At 30.0% G+C, this 8,943-nt stretch overlaps 1 protein-coding gene across 2 annotated transcripts in view; it reads left to right on the forward strand.

Moving 5' to 3' along the window:
- Positions 1-8,943, forward strand: part of NEGR1 (neuronal growth regulator 1) — an 800,836-nt gene that overhangs the window by 42,416 nt on the left and 749,477 nt on the right. The window lies entirely within an intron of this gene.

Below are 8,943 nucleotides of genomic sequence, written 5' to 3' on the forward strand. Positions count from 1 at the left end.
AGAGAAATATTCTGCTTTATTGTAGATGAATAGTACCAATTCAGAGTGTACTTTGCGTGTAAAGTAAGTGAAAAGATGGAAAGGAACCAGCTAAGAGTAATATTTTGGAAAGGAATCTGAGATTCAAGGAGTAGCTAAAGAATATTATTGTCTTGTTTATACTAATTTGACAGAAGTCTAGATTTTTGTTTGTAATAAAGAGCACCATAATTCAATTTATATATTCGATGACTTGTGAAATGTATCTGAAACCAATCTGGGATTACCTTGTATAAGCAAATCAGTTTCTAGCAAAAAAGCTATGCAAATTACTTTATAGGTGCCATTTGTACCAATCAGTACTACATTATTTTTAAAAGTTAGGTATTAGATATAAATAATTTTTGAAATCAGTCATCATATCATTCTGCCAAAGAGCATTTGTGAGGGAGATAGGTAACTCCATTATTAAAGAGTAGATTTTAAATTTTAGTGTAAACATTGGACTGCTTCCTTTGCTAGAATTAGTTTGGCAGATGATTCATGTGAGATTTCCAGCAGTGAAATCTGTAAAGTATCTTACCCAATGTGGTTGCTTAAGCAGTTCAATCTTCTGCAATCAGAAAACTACTAAACTAGTGATTATCTGTATGATCTATTCTAATGTACTGAGCAACTGTGTAAAGATCATGTGGCTTGATTGTTCATTTTCCTAACTTCTTAAAGGGATTGAGTGGAAAAATTACACAGCACGCTGTTCATTGTACATCAGATTTTTGATAAAGGCAGAATGTTTTAAAAGAATGTGGAATTTAGAAATATAATTTTCATTACATGTTGGAATAGATTTTCTGATTTGGGAAAACATCTTTGAAATCAGAGGGTGAATCTAATTCTCTAAACAAATTTTTATTTACAGGCATTTTAGAATACATTGGAAACTGTGATCATTAGGTCTCTTTAAATATCAACTTAAAAAAAGAATAAAAAGATATATTGATTCACATGAATATAACACTAAAAAATTTAACAATTAATTTAAGTATATCTTCTGGATTATAATTTTACTTTTCCCAGACTTGAACACTGCTTTTGCAATAAATATTAAAAACTCAATAGATAAATAGTATCTTTGTGGAAATATAGATCATTTACTTTTAAAAAATATTAAATTTATTATATAATTCTGGCTTATTTAAAAATATTAAATGATAAAGTCAACTTTTAATAACTAAAATGTCACTTACAATCAAAATAATGTTTTATGTATGTGCACATATGTGTGTGCAATTATCTAAGTGTAAACTAAAAATATCAATGAGCTAATGCTATAGATTTGAATATCAACTTGCTTAGCATTGCAGTGGAATGTGATGATACTATTTATGTCAAAATTTTATGGGTTTTCTACATATGGAGCTGGGAAAATAATTCTGGTAATGATTTTCAAAAATATAAAGTTGGTGATTTAGTGACCTACATATAAGGAAATGTAAACCCCAGCATTTGTTCATAAATTAGGAATTTAATTTTGCTGAATGCCTCCATAGTACTTGGGAAGAGGGAGAGATAGACTAAAGCTGAATACTACTCAGACCCTTCTTTGAAAAACTTAAAAAAAAAAAATTTGGTTGTGGAGACATATGTTTATATAGCACATCAAAGTGAATTTTTGTGATAATTCCCCTACTCTATTTTCTATCACTCTAATTATGACCTCCACCTTAAGAAGCTAAATTGTGAGGAGGAAAACATTATTAAAATGTCATAGAATAGACTATTTGAGTTTCATTTTTCTCAAGGAAATACAGCTTAATGAAGATATGAGAGCTTTACCATTTAAAAGTTTCTGATCACCCTTTGGTCCAGAGGTGTCTTAAGACTTCCTTTTGGGGACCTTAAAGATCTTCATGTCACTTAGTATATTTTACATTACAATAAGAGCATCATAGTAATAGCTACTGATGGGAAGTCAGCTGGGGCTTTCTTAATAATGACAGTAGCCTGTGTTTAAAGCTCTTCGTATGTGCCAAGCATTGTTCTAGGAACATTACATGTATTAACTAATTTAATGCCTACAACATAATCAATTAGGCGATAGTATAATTGCTATCATTACAACAGGAAAAATAAGGCACAGAGAGGTTAAATAACTTGTTCAAGGACTCAGGCAGTCTGGCTCCAGTGTCTGGAATTTTATTTTCTTGTGCTCTGGATAATACTGGCTAAAATTACAGGACCACATCCTATAAAATTCAAAGCTCTCTCCAATACTTTGTGAATCCACAGTAGTACTCTTTTTTTAATACTTCTGCCTATTTGCAAATATGCAATTATTTATCCATATCACATCAACCAATGTCTCTTTTTGGATTCTCACAAGGGGAAAAGCCCTGCTCATGACAAAGGATTTGTTATGGTAAAAGACGGGTCTAAATTTAGCAAAGCCAAATACTTCAAATGTAACATAAACATTCACATTCTCAGAATCTTTCTTTTTTTTTAGCTCTTTCACTGTAAGACAATGTCCAGCACCTGTTCCTTTTCATAGTGTCCAGCTTTTTATTATCATCTTGGTTTTCTTGGTCCTTTCCTCTTAAAAGCAAAATGATTCTTTCTTGCCTTATGCAAACTAGCCTTTTCTTTCATGCCCTCTGTTGTTGCCTTACCTTCAGATTGCACTTTTTACTTCAATTCATCTAACTTTATGGTATTTTACCATGCAAGTTCTTCACATCCTTAGAGGACTCTGGTCATAGCAATCAGAATTATACAATTTAAAAATTTTGTCACTTATTAGGTGCTCAATATTTATGAGACACTGTTTTATAACATTGCTTCTCATTCTCCTGACTTTCCCATGAGGTAGGTTTTGATCATTTTCATTTTAGAGATGAGGAAACTAAGTTCCAAGAAAATTAATTCGCTTGTCCGAGGTTCCAAAACCATTAAGTGCAACAGTGCAGATCTCAACTCTGATTTCAGAGTTCAAACTCTTTCCAATGGTATCTTCTCATTCAGGTCATGAATATTCTTAAATAAATTGTTTAACCATAATATATTGTGATTAAATGCTTTGCATGCATATAGTTTCCATTTTCCTTTGAAGGAGATTAATTTGGTAGTATTTCTGTGATAATGAAATGGATGGCCAATTTGCCTACTATAATAAAACAATATTTAAGCCCTCATAGCTCTTAGTACTATTTTTAAAGTTAAAGAATAGAAAAGTGACAGAAAGAAGTTTTGTTTTGTTTTCTTTCTGTAAAGCTCATAAATATAAAAGTAAATATACATGAAAAAGATAATATAGTTTCTGAATCATTTTCTTATCTGAATTTCAAAAGGTCTTATGAATGTAAATACCATTATTTTACCAAAAACTAAAAAAAAAATTGAAGAATATATTATAAACATACTGGTAAATATTTATTTTGAATAGCTCTATGTAAGTCATAAATATAGTTAGTTATGACCAAAGGGCAAATCAATCTCCTAATTTAACGAGAATTTCTAAATGAGTAAATTTATGTATGGATTCAAATATAAACTTTTCCTAGACAATTAGGAAATAAAGGTCATAACATTTGCCATTGAGAAGGTAATTATTCTCTGGGTGTTTGGTAAAGTTTATGCTCTGTGACACTGATGATTCAGAAAGCAGGTATATGCCTTCTATGATGTATTGGCTTTGAACACTAAGGGGACCATATGTATCACTTGTAAAATGTAACTCTTTGATAATAGGTTTTCTGATTTATCTCACATTTTTATAGATTTTTATTCCTGATGTTCTTACTTTGTAAAAAAATCTATGATGGTAAAATAACATTTGTAATATGTCTACAACTTTCTATTTTTAACGATAAATTTTCCTTTGAATAAAAAATTTATAATTTGTAATTATATTTTAGTGATATCTAATATAAATATCCATTTCCATAAAAGGTCTCAATTAATCCAGTAGATATTTTTAAATTTGTTATTATTTAACTTACACTCAAATAATATTTATGGCTATTTAGATTATAATATGTTTAATCTATAAATTAATTGTTTTCTGAACTTTACCTTCTTAGGTCTTTTATCCTACAATATAATTTTCTTTGCTAAGTCAGTTTCTCAAAATATATATTTACATCTTAATATACCTTTATAAATTTTCAAAAACATATTCTCTTTCAAAGTGATCGAACATCAATCATTTTAAATCACAATTGAGACAAATCTGATTTAAATTTGATACCAATTACTGTAAAGATTAATTGTCCTGCCAAGATAGTTTAATTTGATTTTCTTCTGTGTGTCTTAAAATAACTAACTACATGAGGCTTTTTTAGAAATGATCAATTCTAAAAAGAAATAAAAATTACTAATCAAGATAGACTATTAAAATTTAACTAGAGCCTCTTAATAAAAAATAAAATAGTAGATGCCCATTAATGAGTTTATAAATGGTAAATATTTAGGAATAGTCGGTTTCTTAATTACGTACCTCTCTTAATTTTTAGTCCTCTGTTAACTATTTTTACTTAAAAATATAATCTGTATAGCAAAGAATATGAATGCTCAGAGAATATTGGTGAAGAATTTCATTTATAAATTCCATATGTCATAAGTATATTAAAAATAAATTTTTATTTTTAAGAAATATAAAATCTAACAAGTTAATTTTCATATATAACACTAGTGTAAAACTCATTTAAATAAAATAGATTGTTTTACAATTTAGATATGACCATCATAAATTAACTTTATTATAAAACACCTACCACAAATTTATGTCATTTAATCCAGCTGTGATGAAAAATGAGGGGTGATGTGCTACAGTCATTGGAATCACACAGTCCTGGGTTCAAATAAAGTTCTGTCATTTAATCATGAGAGGATCTTTCATTTGTAAGTAATTAATAGACACTTCCACAAGATCGTTATGAGAATTATATGAAGTATATATACAGCACCTGGCAATTACAATAATAGTGAATCAGTAATTCTAATAGTGAATCAGTAATTCTAACAGATAATTTTTCTAGATATTTTAAGATTATCTTAATAAAAGCCCAGACATTTTCTTTTTAAATTATTTTAATGAGCATTTTCTCAAAATATATTGCCAATTTATTTACTTAGTGAACTGAGTATACAAAATACTTAAATTTTTTTGACATAGAATCATTATCAAGAATATTATTAATTGTTTTTACTACAAAGCAAGAGCAGAACAGAGAATTCTAGAAAAGAATGAATAATGTCTTTATTGTTTAAATTATAAGAAATAGTTTTCTTGACTATGTGATATAGATTCAAGTCTTAAGGCTTCCGCTAATATCAGCAGCATGTCTTTCAAAGCATGGGCATTCACTTATTCAATGCTAATCTGTTAGATTTCTGCTGTCTAGTGGAGAAACAAAAGTCAATAAGATTCAGCTTTGTAATCAAATCATCCCTTGATAATCAGATGTCTTCATTCACTCCTATATTCAAGACTATTAGGAAAGTCCAAAGTAAATTGATGCAGTTTTTAAAGACACTGGAAAAAATATAATCTAGAACATAAATTGCGTTGTTAATTAAATTAATAATTATAATAATCATTCATGTTTTTGTATAATGCTGTTTACTTAACTAATCTTGGATATATTATCTTAAACATAGGAACAAACTGTCTTTAGACCAGACCAAATGATAATAAACTGTCAGGTATATTTTGAATGTACTCTTGAGTTATTGACTGTCTTTCTCTGTATCTCTTTGTGTCTCTCTCTCTCTCTCTCTCTCTCTCTCAGTTTTAGAGAGAATGGCACATTGTGGTTAATAGCATGAGCTCTTTAAAAAGAAAATCTATTTATATTGCAATAGACTACCTATATAACCTCATACAAGTTGCAAGTTACTTAATTGTATAAGTTTGGATTTATTAATTCACTGTATAATAATAATAATAGGACCTACCTCATAGGGACCCTAGGAGAAATACATAAAATATTATATGTAAAGAACACATACTTCAGTGTATTAGCATTTCTCTATCTCCTGCATGGGATTCTTCTTGCAGATGCCCAAGGTACTTCAAGAGAGAGAATTTTCCTAACCCATTTTAAGTAGCATTCTCTACTTTCCCACTTCTCTTTATTACATCTCAAATAACCTGGCCATATATTTGAGGACAAAAGCCAATGAATTTGACAGCTTTTCCAACAGTTTTCCTTACAGGGTTATCCTACTGACATAGTTCTCAAGATAAATATTATTAAAGAGGAAACACCTTTTCAAAACTTAGAATGTTGAATGCATACATCAGTGAAAGCCTGATAGAGTTCTTCAATTTGGTAGTCAATTTGGTGTACTTAAGCACGCACTGGTCTTCTAATCTTGGTCAAAATATTTTTAACTAAAGCTGTTGTCATGCAGCCGTATGTTGTCATTTATCAGCGTAATGAATTTAAACTGAAGGCTGCTCTTCCTGTGAGAATGAACTGATTAACTGGAGAGTCTGCACTGGTAATAATTAGTCAGAAAAGTGCCGTAGTGCAAATCAATATCTGGGTCCTGATACTGTCCTTGGGGAATCTAAACCATAACAAAACTGTCAAGCTGCTGGGAGATGGGGATGTTGCTGATTTGTGTTGCTAATTTATTCTGATACTTTAAACTTATATACTGAATACATCAGAAATGAAAAAATATATTTCACTTAATAAACTGTATTAAAGCTTTAATGAGTAAACTAATTATGCTAGTTTTTGAGGAGTGGGAGGAGTTTCAGAATTATTGTAATGTTATCTTTTTGGTCATTGTTTACCATATCTGCATCACTTGCCGATTAGTGTTATAACTTGCATGCAGGTAATTTTATTTCGAATTTTTGCATTTTGAGAGAAGACAGTATCATAAAGCAGGCAGGACTTTTATTTGACTAGTGGAATTACAATCATTCTTACGGCTACTTATATAGCTTGTTTCAGGAATGCATTATGTAAAAGAGAAATATCTGTCATTAACCATAAGATTTTAGATTATCAAGTTTAATAACTTTATTAAAAGAGTCCATTTGTGATAGGATTTTCAAAACTCTCTTTCTTGCATTACATTCTAAGTTTTTCAGCAAACCTGTCGTGTAATTTTGTGCAAAGCATAATTTTTGGACCTCAATTTGTTTATCTATAATACTTAAGAGGTTCGAATTCAGTAATTTATTACTGCATGACAAATTTCAGTAATTTATTGTTGCATGACAAATTACTCCAAACTTTGTGGAATAACGCAGAAATGTTCATGAGATCCGTAGGTCATGACTTTGGACAAGATAAAACAGGATGATTTATCTTTGCCTTATGATCTCGAGGAGTCGGCAGTGAATGATCTAGCTGGAGGCTAGAATAATACGCACACTGTCCAATAGAGTAGCTACTATAGTTACATTTACACTAATTAAAGTTAAATATAATTAATTATTCAGTTCTTCAGTCATGCTAGCCATATTTTTTTAAATGCTCAATAGCCACATGTGAACATGTGACTAGTGGTTATCCTATTGGACAGTGTAAATATATAGAATGTTTCCATCATCAGAGAATGTTCTTTTGGACAGTACTAATCTAGAACCATCTTCACTCATATTTCTAACACCTGGCCTTGGATGACTCAAGTGTCAGGAACAGTTGAGATTGTTGACTAAAGTACATAGATGTGCTGTTTCCATTTGGAATTCTTAACAGTATGGCAGATGAATTCTGAGAGAGTTCTCAAGTGTGTGCATTTGAACCAGGCTGAAGTGGCATGGCCTTTTAGGATTTAGCTTCATAAGTCACATATGTCATCAAAACTTACTGTACTGGACTAACAACAAGTCCACCAGCAACAAGCCCACCAGATTCAAGGTATAGGGCTATAGACCCTACCTATCAATGGAAGGAATGTCAAAGATTCTGAGGCTATGATTTAGAACCATAAGAGATTAAATCTTTGAATCACAGGTGGTGATTCGGAAAACTAGATATTTATAAACATGATGGGAAAGGGCTCAGTGATCAAATAAAAAAAAACTTTGTTTAAATAAAATTTAGTACTTAGGGAGTTTTATAGTTTTTCGTAGGCTAATGTTCAAAGTTAATTTCCAAGGTGGCATCGTGTCCATGTTTGACAATTGTATTTTACCAAAGCATATTTTATTAAATTAACACTTATTCACATTTGGTAATGTTAAAGTTCCAGAGAAGGAGAATTTGGAAAATGGTGGACTGAGTTTTTTTCAGTTTCTAAAATCTCTTGATTCTGTTATATTGCCCTCGTTACCTGAAAAATCCTATCTGTACATAAAATTTTCTGTTATTTGCATCTTACTTCATGAAATAGGGTAGAGTAGTGAATTTCTTATTATTTTTGCCAAATGTAAAATGTATCTAGTTTAATTTTTTCTGAAATAATAGAGAATTACAAGTAACTATAGAGAGCCATTACATGTTTTAAAACAATGCTAACTTATTAGTAAAACCAGACTGCAGATAGTTAAAGTGACTATCAATATGAACATGGGAATAATACTCAGTATACTAAGTATGTACACAGAAGGGCTTCAGTAAGAATGGAATTCTTCAATAGAATTTGAGACCTAAAGCTATAGGTAGATAGAAATTGCATGAAGAAATCATAAAAACAATTTTTCTTTATAGCCAAGAAAATGTAGGTAACTACCATCAATATATTTTTTTTGTACAATCAAAAGAAATAATTTGTTTCAAATTGTATACATGGTAGGCTAATGATAAACCCTTCACTGTCTCAAAAATAATTGCTCAAATAGTTTTTAAACTTTAAAACTGAAGATCGTTTGTTATACTCACGTACTATTTGTCAATATTAATATAACAAAAGTCAAGTTTGGAGTTGATTATATTATAACCATACGTAAAATCCTTTTCTTGTAATTATAAAAATGCCTGTTGATTATACATCTATAGT

Source organism: Pteropus vampyrus, unplaced genomic scaffold (genome assembly GCF_000151845.1).
Source record: "Pteropus vampyrus isolate Shadow unplaced genomic scaffold, Pvam_2.0 Scaffold115, whole genome shotgun sequence".
In the NCBI taxonomy this organism is placed as follows: Eukaryota; Metazoa; Chordata; class Mammalia; order Chiroptera; family Pteropodidae; genus Pteropus; species Pteropus vampyrus.